Here is a 13,137-nt window from a genome sequence, read left to right as displayed (position 1 = left end):
TACGCAAATCATAAGTATTAAAATTAAAGCACTATTGGCTGGTAAATAATGTTATAACATTTAACTATGCTTTCCACTTAATAACAGTTTATAGTGTCATTATGTTTTCGGGTCGTAAGTTCAGAACACAAGTTCTTATCTCTTGGCTATCGACCAATTTCAGTGACCATTAAAATGCATTCCCTTATATAAATCAAAAGGTCAAGGGCAAAATAGATCTTTAAATGCGAGCTATTTAGTTTCATGTTTTGTTTGTTATCGATACGTATTGAATTTATCAACAATATAACGGCATGATGAGTTTTATAAAATATGCGATAATAATAATGATTGATTATTTTGGCACATATTAAATGTTTCACGATTATATAATACTTGTGCATTATTACAACGTAATACGTCTAATAAATATAGCGAGATAAAGTCGTCACAACATATAATTTTGATAATTGTGCATAAAAAATTGTAACGCTCTCGAAGAGGTTGCTTGAGAATTATTCAGGAACTACCTCTCTAAAAAAGGAGGACACGGAAAGGTTCAACTAAGATCCATTTCTAAGAGAAACAACGCCGTGATATTTTTATGTATTTTTTAGGAGCAATAAAAGAAAACTTAACAGCACGTTTTCCGTCTAAATTTTTTACTCACTCGTTTCTGTTATGTAGTCTGGATTTTTTATATTGAAGTATTGGGTGGTCGTGGTGTAGCCTTTCGTTTATTCATCTGAATTATATTCGTATATAAACTATTTATCTATATAAAAATTCCACGATATTCGTATATATAATATTATTTTAAACTTTATACATTATATTTAAATATAATACACTGTTATATTTAATATGTTACACCGCAAGAAAGCATCAGAGTATTTTTATATTTTCGACTTTATGGATACAATTTAGATATGGACATAAAATTCTACACTGCTGCTTTATGTAACACCCTTGGGCAAAGCCACAATGTACACTGATTTAGAAAGCGTTTTACTGTTATAAGGGGTGTAGCCTTAATTTTTATTCCAGTCGCTTTATTACACCCAGTTTAATTTAATGTACTAAAATTTATAATATTTTTAAGATAACAATAAATTGTAAAATAATGAAAATTAAAACTCTTGCAAAAATACTGTAATATTATAACAAAAAAGTATATTAGAATAAGATATCGATAGATGTCAGAGCTAAGATATGATAGATATTTCGTTTACAATTTCCGGTTACTTTATAAACGGAAATTTACGGTTTATACAATTTGACTAGTCAACCAAACCCCAAAAGCGAACAATCAGAACTGGTTATATAAATACAAAAATATATCTATGTGTATATACAATTAAATATGGAATAATAATTTAAATACACTTTATATACATATAAATATTATCTATTACAATATTATTAATAGTTTATTACATGTAAAAATAATTTAGAGCTTAGAGTTAACGTAAAATTATATTAAACATAAAATCGTAATATTTTTTTTTTGTGTGATATTAGTAATAATTTTGTTCCTTTAATTATTGTTGATAACATTTTCACTAGAAAATAAATACATATGAAATTTTTTTAATAAATACTATGGATTTTCATAATAGTATATGCATTTTGTAGGCAATGTTATATAAATAATAGAGAAAGATATTTTACAATTTTTCAGTAAACAATATATTTAATTTTACCTGTCTGTAATTTTTATACAATTCAAAATTTAAAAATTATAATTACTACAATAAACAATTTATTAGGACACATTTGTTCAGAATTTCACACAGCGAAAATTCTGAACAACTCTGTTTATTTGTTAAACTTATTTTTCTTGTAATTTCAACTGCTTGGTATTTTTATTTATTTATGAGTAAAACATTGTGTGTGTATATATTATATATATATATTATAAATTTTTTTATTTTTTACGCGATATTATATTTAAAAAAAAAATTATTTACGTGTTTTTTTTTCGCGTTCATCTTTTATTTTGAATGAGTCTCTATATTTCGCCGAGATTGTCCCATTGATGTTAAAAAAGTGTACTCAAAAAAATGTGAAAATTCCTGATGATGCTGGGACAATCTCGTCGAAATATTGGGACTCTTGCGAAATTTTACTTAATATATATATATATTTTTTTTTTGTTGCAAACAATTCATGATCATGGCCGAAAAATCACGGCCGAAATATAGAATACAAGTAAGCATAAATCGCGGTGAATCCCGAGATTTAAAAAATAATTATACTAAATATCCATATATATATATATATATATATATATATATATATATATATATATATGTATATATTTATGGGTAATATTATCAATTAATCTAGTTAGCTTCCGAGGATGAAGAGTGACTCTTAGAAACGTCAGGCACTCACATACAAGTAAGAAGGCGATGGCATCCGTAGCCAATATTGATCATAAATATGTATCTCGCGATAAAAATTTAAATTGAAATATTTTGCTTATGACTCACACGATTTATTTTAACAATAAAAAAAATAAAATAAAATCTATATTATTAATGTATTTAAAAATATAATGTAATCGAATGAAAATATTTTGGGTATCTGGTTGTGTTGCAAGCTATTCGACTACAAATTGTATTGTTTTAACCGTAAACTTTGTTAGTGCTACACTCGGGTACAGATTTATTTCCCAACAGCCTGTCGCTGGAAAAATTTCACAATTTTTATTTATTTTCAGCTTAAATCTTAAACGTTAAAAATACTATTTTAAACTCTATTTTAAAAGATAAACTCTATTTTTAAAGTCTATAAATAACTGTGATAATGTATTGAAATTTACTAAAAATATACATACAATCATAAAGATAATTGAATCGACTCATTTTCCATGAATATATAACATATTTTTTGTTCATCCCTTATGCTTCTTCAGTATACTATGAGCATTATATAGGATATACAATATTGTGTTTGTACCAACGCATTTACGGTAAATGTGTGCTAGACGGTTATGCGTTCGATAAACGTTTTATTAGCATTACACCCGTGTCGCAGTCACGTTCAAAGTTTTAGCACCAAAAAGGCCATTTTGTAAAAAGGAAAAAAAAGATTTGTTACTTTGGACAACGCAGTGACATATCAGTGACTAACTCATTCAGTTTAGCGCCGGATGAAATAAATCAGCCTCCGCTTGATTTGATTCTGAGATAAAGCAACAAAGTTTTTCCTCGGATATCCCGGCTGGTGGGCTTATATTTATGGTTAAACGCAAAGAATATAACTAGATATATTCGTGTATATACGTTATAAAAATATTTTATTTTAGCAATTTGTTTTTTTGGTGAGTATATGGTCAATTAAGGACATAATTAAGGTTTATGATGTGAAAATACAAATAAAAATGTGCGTAGATTAGTCATTATGAGATATTACTGTAACAGAGCCTTATTAACGGTGCTGTAAAGGTTTTATGGATGCTTGAGGTCAACGATGCTGTAATAAATCTCTAATCGTACAGTTTTTATGTTAAACGGACATATAAAGAGTGATTGCAATGAAAAATAACTCACAGTAAATGGTAGTGTTTAACCTAGAAATAAAAATATACATCAAATACAAAAGCTAAGCATTAATATTTTATTTATAACATATACTACTATTGTATGTATTTCCAAATTGTATTCAAGAAGATATTTACAAAGCAATTTCCAGGATTATAGAAAAAAATACGACGGGATATAATTTCCATGCAGAAAAAATTAACAGTAAATGCAATGCTTATTAAAATATATGTATATCTTGGTCATACAAATTAAAATAACTTTTTAAGAAAGATTTAATATTAATGCTATTTTTAAGTAAATATGTTCAAAGCTTTGCAATGAACCAACCGGTTGCTGAAAAAGCTTTTTGCTTCAACATATGTAAATAGAGCTTTGAATATCTATTGTAACGAAACCCCATAATTATAAGTCATTTTATATAAATTTTACCCAAAAGGAAACAATGTGAGATTTTTTCTGTATAGTGCTTAGATTATAATATAAATCGCTTTTACACAGTTAAGTTTTTGCTAATAATATTATTGTTTTATATCTAACGTTGCTTAAAAAATGACTTTCGTTGATATTTAACCTTTTTATAATATCATAAAAAAAAACTTTACTTGGCACATGCTTTTTCATTAAAAAATTTAAAGGATTTTGAAGTTTTTATTTTATTTTAAATTACAACCACCAACGTTAAATTTTCTATTTTATTGTATTTTATTAATAACATGTATTGTGAAATATATAATGGTATGTTCGTTAAATTAATAAAATTTTCTAAATAAACGTATTTTATTATTCAGATTTAATTTAAGTTATTTACTGCTTAACTAACATTTTATCAAAAAAAAAAAATTTAATAGTCTTAGCATATCTTAATTAAAAAAAACATTTAAATAACAGTGTTTCATTATCTATAGATATTCTAAATCCACAATATTTTAATTATTTATTAATTAATTACTTTCCCAATATTTGTAGCTTGCGCAGATCATTGTTTAAAATTTAGCTGATTTATTTGATTTTCGTTCTTATTTTTACCTCTGATTTCAAGTGCCCTTTAAAAGCCAATATAATACAGTCGCTTTGTTTACAAGTGTGGAAATGACTTTTGAAATCTGGAATTTGAATTTTACAAAGTTTAGCATCACAAATTAATTAAGCAAAATTTCCTGGAAGGAAATACATTGCCAAAAACATTGATTTCCTAATAAACGGAAAAGGGATGTTGCGAAATTAAAATATAATATGAAATAAGTAGCATGACACCAGAATTATAATTTAAAATACATGTTTTATACGACTATGAGTTTATTGATCTCTTAAGTTTGTTTTTAGTATTACTAATTAACTAAAATTAAATTCAGGTTAGTAAAAGTAAAAAATTAAAATTTTATTTTTTAGTTAGATCTAATAAAATAACATAGCACTGTAATTGAGTATTTTAAAATTTTAATGTACAGCTGTTAAATATCTGCATAAATTTCATATGATACAAGTAATTATAATATATTTTCAATAATATCAATATTAAACCTAGTTGGTCCTTTTGGTTCAATTACCTTTCACTCATGAATGATTTGCGTACACCTTGTTCATAAACGGGGTTTATTTTAGAACATTTTCATCTGAAAATTGTCGGATTTGATTGAGGATATTGAAGTATACACCACAAAGACCCTGACCGTGGTTAACCTTGCAGTTAGGGACATGGGCGTTCTCTGAAATAACAGGGATGGTTTTTTTTCTCTCACCCCCCGTAAACATACCTTTAACGGTTTTCACGTGCGCACCGACAGCTACGTGACGAAGACGTTTCAATAGAATTTCGTTCATAATAGAGAGGCTATGCAAATTTTCGTGTAGTGTTGTTATAAGTAATCTGAAGGGACAAGATTTAAATATGAACAGCGGTTAAATATGCAAACGAGAGGCGAAAACGTCGAAATCGTTCTTCTTCTAGGCGTGTCAAACGTTAAAAAAATATCGCAAAATTGAATAATGCATGCGCTGAGAAATATTAATTTAAGATAAGGTGATTATTCTTTAAACTTCAAGATTTTACATAGCAACGTAGACAATAAAATACGCTCAATACTGCGAGAATTTTATTAATAGCTTATGGCAAATTATTTATTATAAATAGGTATTTTGATCATTTTTAAGATAACATAAAAATCGTTTACTTCATTGATGCACCATATATATATATATATATTGTATATGTAAATATTTTTTTTTTAGATAAAAGAGATTTAGATTTTCTTCTAACAACTACTAAAAATAAATGCAAAAGAAGAGGACGGGACAAAATAATTTTCTTTAGTAAAAGACGATTTAAACATTATAATGACTATTAATAGTTTTAGAAAAACAACTTGTAATTATATCATAATATTCTGACATAACTATGATCTGCCTACCTTAAACCTTAAGTATCTATATGTATTTCTAGCACATTTTATCAAAACCCAGCCGATAATATGATAAAATTGATCTCAACAAAAATCAATTTATTTTATTATATTACTAATAATATTTTTATTATCATTACACATATATTATTTGTTTATCAAATATTTGTACAAAAAACGTGGACACGTTTAACCCCAGCGAAAAAAAGATAAGAATTACATCATATACTTTGATTAGCAATTATTTTTATTTTTTATTAAATCAGCCTGTAAATTGATCAAAAATATATAAGATATATTCCTTATTATTCATTTAGAGAGCAAAATGGTAAATAACATGTAATACGCTAGAAGTATTAATTATAAATCGAATAGCACATAGTACTCAGAATATATTAATTATATAGAGCTTTCCTTTACAATCTAGATTTTTTATTCTAATCCACATTTTGGGTTTTTCAACAATACAATACGTATGAACACTTTTTGAGCTTTATTTGGAGTGCGTATATGACTTAATTATGCGTATGTTTATGTATTTACATATGTATATGTATAATATATATATATCACTTTATCAACGCAATTTTGTGGGTCCATTGTGAGTTTTCATTGTTCATTTGAGTGTGATATTAAGAGCTATTGTTTGAAAGTATTAGTGAAAAAATCACCAAAAATATTTTATTAATTTATTTAGCTAATATTGCTATTTTTTTATTATTTAAAAATGATTTTTCGTGTGCGCTCGTAGGGTGTACTTGTTTGTGTTCTAGATGTAGTTATAGTATACATAGTATAGGTATAAATAATTATAAAATAAAAATTATAACAATAATTTAATATTTAAAAAAAAGTATAAATATAATTTAAAGGTTAAAATTGATCATTAGACGGTGAAAAAAATATTTTATGGCTGCGGGTGATTTTACCCCGAAGGCAGACAAACCACTTTAATGTTCGTTTAAGCTCTCAAAAAAATTAAAATAACAATTAAAACGAGTTCGGGTGAAGAAAAAAAATTAACGTAGATATTTTAAACACTGAATGGGGGTTTACTTTGTCAATGGTACTCGAGAGTTTTCGAGGCCTTCCGTAGCCTTAGCTTCGTGCTCTTTGCGCTTTTGTGCAAGAAAAGTTAAATCTTATTATCATTTAATTAATTTCTTGATAAATTACGATGGTAAAACTTGATTTTGTTAATTAATCAGAAAGCTTCGCGTTTTTTCTCATCATATTACTACCCATATATTTTTTTCCCAGTTATCGCGTTACACGTAACGACATTGAAAATGTTCAATATTTCATTTACAAACTCCGACTTTTAGGTATAAATATGGAGAAAAAAGGCGAGGGCGTTATTCAAGTTTTTTTTGGTGAGGGTAGAATGAGCCCTTGGGTCACTTTAACAAGTCGCTTCTCATACAAATCAGTGATGAAGGGACATTATATTCCAAAGAGAGAAAAATGCTTCTCTTTTTTTAATTAAAAAGTTTAAAATCGAGAGGGCTAATAAAAGGTCATTTAGATTTTTGAACAGCTTTATTCAATTGGTCATAATAAAATTACACATTACAGTAGATCTTTAACAAATTTATTAACAAAAATATTAAATTCATAATGTTTTGCAAATAGAAATTGATTTTTTGAAATGTAAAATTATTAGCAGATTTCGTAAACTAAATTATTTTCTAAGTATATTAACAATTTTGTCATTCGTGTATAAAACATTATTTAAGCCCATAAAAATAAAGGCATTAAGTGTAATCCTCCGGCAACCCGAGAGTTCAATAGAATAAAATATTTTTCTACTTCAGAAAATCTCAATAAAGATGTCTACTAAGTCCATTCTCCGCTTCTTTATATCTTTTATTTAATCCTTAACAAGAAGCGTAAGGATTTTAAAACCTTTTTATTCTGGTGTTTTATGTAACAGAACCTAATTATTGTCATGCTAACCTATTATTTTCAGATATATGATATTTATATTATTAAATTAATTTTTAAAAGAAACATTTTGTATCATTCGTATTGTGTGTAAAATTAAGATCAGTTTCACAACATTTTAAAGTAATTCAATACTTATTTATTAAATACTTAAATAAGCTTTTATAACTTATAGTATTACCTTTGTAATGTGTAATATGATAAATGAGCAAGCAAGAACGAAGTTAGTAAGCGCTCCAATTATTTTTCAAGAGTCCTCTGGGTGAATTTTCAGATTGAAAAATTGAATTTCATATTATGTAATAATCTGCGTTACAAAATCTAATTTTATAAAGCTTGATAAATAATACGTTTTACCAATATGTAGAAAAATGAGTATTTTGACACTTTTCAAGATATTTTATTAACTGTAAAGGTAACGATAAACTAGAATGTGCTTTGATGATTGATCTGTTTCTTTAATTCAAGATTTGCAGTTTCATCAATATTTTTTTTCATTACTTAATATGTTATTAATATATACATTCATAGTAAATAAAAGCTGTGAAATATAACAACAAAAATCAAGACATACATTTTAAAAATAACATTAAACTTATTAGGGTCTAATAGCATAAACCTCTTCACAAAATTCCTTAATAAAATAAACTTTTTTGGAAAAATACTCCACGACTGCAGTTATTCCCTTAAAAAAAAGGACAATTTGAACGTGTAGATTTAAATCTTGACAAGTAACTTGTTTAGAAAAAGATAACTCTAAACGCACTAATCGCTACTGTCATAATGCTGAAGGATTGGAAACCAAGAGAAAAACCACCGTAGAACAACCATAACGACAAGTAAACCATGAGTAAATTACAAAATATTCAATTAGAAATAACAAAAAATATAAATACAAATACTGGGCGTAAGTGAAGCAAGATAATTTAGATCTAATGGATATATAACATTTTATTCAAGACAACTAAACAACAAATAAATAAATAGTGTTGTTATTATTTTAAGTGAAAATCTCAATATTTTATACCATTATCTAAACGCGTTTAATGATATAAATAATAGAAAATCCAATTAATATCAATACATATTATTACAATAAGATAACGAGGAAATTAAGATATTATATCGAACAATTAAAGAATTATTAAAATATGTACAAAAGCACGACATAAATATGATTATAGGCGATTTCAAAGCAAAAGTCAGGAATAAAGAAACTCCAGAAATAGCAGGACGCTTCGGAATAGGTGGTCGAAATGAAAGCGAAGAGCTGCTAATTAAATTTCGCCAAGAATTAGATTTAGAAATTTCCATTACCTTATACGAATTACCAAAAAGAAGGCTATATACCATGGACGTCACCGCTAAGTTGCAAGGCTAATTTAATACGTCACCAAATTGATAATATAATAATTAATAAAAGATTTAAAAAAAATCTCAGTGAAAATGTTGTTTCTAATCATAAACTACTTGTAGCCAATATTAAAATGAGGTTTAAAGGTATACAAAAATCATCAAGTAAAACAAAATTAGACTACGTCTAAAGGACTACAAATAGTACTTGAATTTGCAAATTAATTAAATCAAAATTTTAATCAAAATTTTAAACGAAATTGCAATGAATATTAAATAGAGTAAGAATAAGAAATACATTCGAAATGGGAAAATATAAAAACGACAATGGTTCAAGTGTGAAAGAAGTTTCTCGAGACTAAGATGACTGTTAAAAAGTAATAATGGACGATGGAGGAAATATTAGAACTAATGAATGATTGTAGAAAATTAAAAAACATAAATTAAATAAAAAACAATAATATTCATCGTATTATAAAAAATTATATAAAAGCCAAAGTAGATTGAATGAATCAAAAATGCAAAAAATATAAAAATGGGAAAAATTGAAGGTAAAAAAGAAGGATGACAACCAAATAAGTGTTTAGTGTAGCCTAGGATCGAGAGAGATCCTTGGAACTAATTAACAAGGTGGTCGCTAACGTCTGGAATCAGACATGCCATCAGAAGAAGCTAATGGGTGGATTTCCCTAGAATTTTGCACTTTAACAATAATCTAACATATGTTTATTAAATAGTACAATTCTCTTCACCATTTTAAAAATATAAAGAAATTCACACAATTTATGACATACACGCATACAATTGATATATTATTTTTACTCAATAGAGAAAGCAATTACGCTGAGAGTTTTACCAAAGACGCAATTAACACTCATAACGAATGCGAATGAAAGATTTGTGAACACCCATACCTGAGATAATGTGCATTAGAAAGTTCTAAAAAACCGGAAATAAAATGTTTTAAATCTCTTAAAGACATTAAATAAGATGCACATTGGCATTAAAAGGAGAGAATAGCTAACTGACATACCACATACTTGACAGAGATGACAGAGATCTAATTGACAAGAGAAGCAACATGCGATTTGTCCATGTTTTTTAAAACTGCCACATGAACTTTTAAATAAAATATTGATTATCGGAACAGCACAGACATTTATTTAAAATTCATTAAGTTAGATCATATAGAAAGGCAGAAGGCAGTCAAGAGAGATCGCCCCAGATATTGAGCAACTTTAGAGACTAATCAATACAGGGTCTTGATCGACCGCCCGAAAATCCAATCTGACCCAAGAGCCAACCGATATCCGGTCCTCTCCGACCTGACCCACTGTACTGCACATTATCACAATGAGAGCCACAATATCACGACGAAGTACACTGCGCCATCTTTTACCTTCTTGATATTGTGATATTTAACGTGGTAAATGACATATTAATAATTACAAAACAAAGTATTTATAATCATGGTAAACTACTATCGTGTATTAAAACGTGTTTGACCAAGCTTTATATAGTCTTTCATTTTGAGGGTATATTTAATAAACCAGATATTACATCTACTTTATTGAATATAGTTAATATCAAAATTCGAGCTAGTTAGTAAGTTTATTATTGATAGCATTGTCAATAAGGGGATAGCTTATACAAAATACTTGAATTCTATAACAATAGTATATACTTATATTTTAAATAACGAAATTGTTTAGTTATTTTTATAATAAATATTATTATCCAATAGTTAAACTATAATATTTATATATTTTGAATTTTATTTTTAAGTATAAAAGCAATATATTTTCTATCTTAGTTTTTATATATTAAAACTACTAAATATTTAATGTAAGAATTATCTAAAACTATTATAACATATACAATACATAAGTAAATCGACATAAAACTATTTATATATGCTAAATAGTTCATCATTGACAATATATATTACATTTTTTTACTACTTTTTCATATATGGTTAATTGTCAATTTCTCAACATTTTACATTTTTTATTTTGGTATATATACACAATTTACATTTTTAAAAAAAATTAAAAATATTTTAAAGAATGATTTACTTAACAAATATAATTATTTAATAATTTATTTATAATTAAATGTAAATTATATTTAAATTTGTTAAAAAAAACCCTTATTTCCATTTCCTATAATTCAATGTCATTTACGATCTATTCATTTATTATTTAGGAAAAATATAAAATCGTGATTATAGATTAAATAAAACTTGGTTTCCGTTTTTGATGAATGTTGAATATTAAATTCAGAGTTTAACCTTTTCGTTGAGTGATTCAGCAAGAATAAATTATTTTATCAATGCGACAATTAAGCTAAATAATATATACATGTAATTTAATCAAGAATATTTATTTTAAGTATACGTTTAAAACCACAATATTTATGCTTCTAGAAAATTAGGAACACGCTTGTTTGAACTTAACAACTTTACAGTTGGACTGAAATATTTTCAGCGCTAATTACATATACAGTGTCTATCCACAGATTGCTATCAGATTTATTTTTATCTAACAGGAAATGAAAACTTTTAAGCTTAATTATTTAAAATTTATTATGGTAAAACGTACGTTATTTATGTATTCGCGTGAAATACAAATACTATTTCTAAAATTATTTAAATAATAATAATAATGATAATATAGGAACTTCTATGAAATGGTAGTACAACCTTTAAAATCCTTGAGCAAAACCGAAACGAGTCCATTAAAGCGGTTAACAACAACAAAAATATTATATATATATATATATATTATATACATTAATTACGTTTTAGTACTGATTCTATCTAATGAATTATCATCGTTATAATAAATGAACTCTCAGCAAATAGTTTTGGTTCATACTTGCTTCGTTTTATATGTGGTCTAATTACGTAACTACTTTTTCGTCGAGTCATTAACATCGCAAGTACTAAAAGTTTTCGAGTATTTGTACAGTATGTTTCGTTAATTAGTTTAAATTTATATTAACAAATTTTATTATTGTAAATACATATTATCAAAATATATGTCGTTAACATATTTGATATTTAAGTATATGTTTTTAGAAATTCAATAACTAAATAAAATATTTCATATTCAATAAATAAAGGACAGTAACTTCAAGGATTCTTTTGTTGATACATTAAAAAGGTATAAAAGGATGCCTTAAAAAGGTAATAAAATCACGGTGTCCTTCGAATTAACAACGAAACAGATGTATGTATTTATTTTTTCAAAGCAAATAATGATAAAACAGTGTCAATCGTGCGAACTTACGATAACGAAAAAATAAGCACTGTTAAACTCGTACAAAAATCGTCTCCGAGCGAGCAGGTAATTTTTAGCTAATGACAAATTTATACAATCTCAAAAATATAGTCTCTTATATAATCACTAGAGAGTTTAATGAGATGTTTTTTAAATAAAAAAAGAGTCCAATTCCACTAAAAATCACTTATCACTTGCAAAGAATCGTGAAAAATCAGAGAAGTTACTGATCGCATATAAGCTAGACCACTGCAATATAAATTTCACTTGATCTACTATTTTGTTTTCAATTTGAAATATTGAGTTCAGCCCAAGCTACAGCAAATCGACCCAGACGACCATTTGAATCCAGAGAAAAGCTGCAGTTTCCGCGTGTTCCGTCCAATTTAGTCCAATCAAACAATTTGCACATTCAAAATTCGAAGACGACTAAGAGAGAGGAACAACGATATGGTAATTTATGACTTACCACATATCTTTATAATTTTAATATTACGAATTGTCTGGACGTATGTTAATTATTTTAATTTAAAGAATATTTAATGTAACACAGTAATTTGTGATTAAATATAAGCGCAAGATCCGAATCAGGTATCGCACATTATCAATCTTAAACTCATCAAATATTTT

Source organism: Plectrocnemia conspersa, unplaced genomic scaffold (genome assembly GCF_051122295.1).
Source record: "Plectrocnemia conspersa isolate PC_06_02 unplaced genomic scaffold, ASM5112229v1 ptg000012l, whole genome shotgun sequence".
Taxonomy (NCBI): domain Eukaryota; kingdom Metazoa; phylum Arthropoda; class Insecta; order Trichoptera; family Polycentropodidae; genus Plectrocnemia; species Plectrocnemia conspersa.
The sequence above is the reverse complement of the archived record's forward strand: the minus strand, read 5'-3'. Positions refer to the sequence as shown.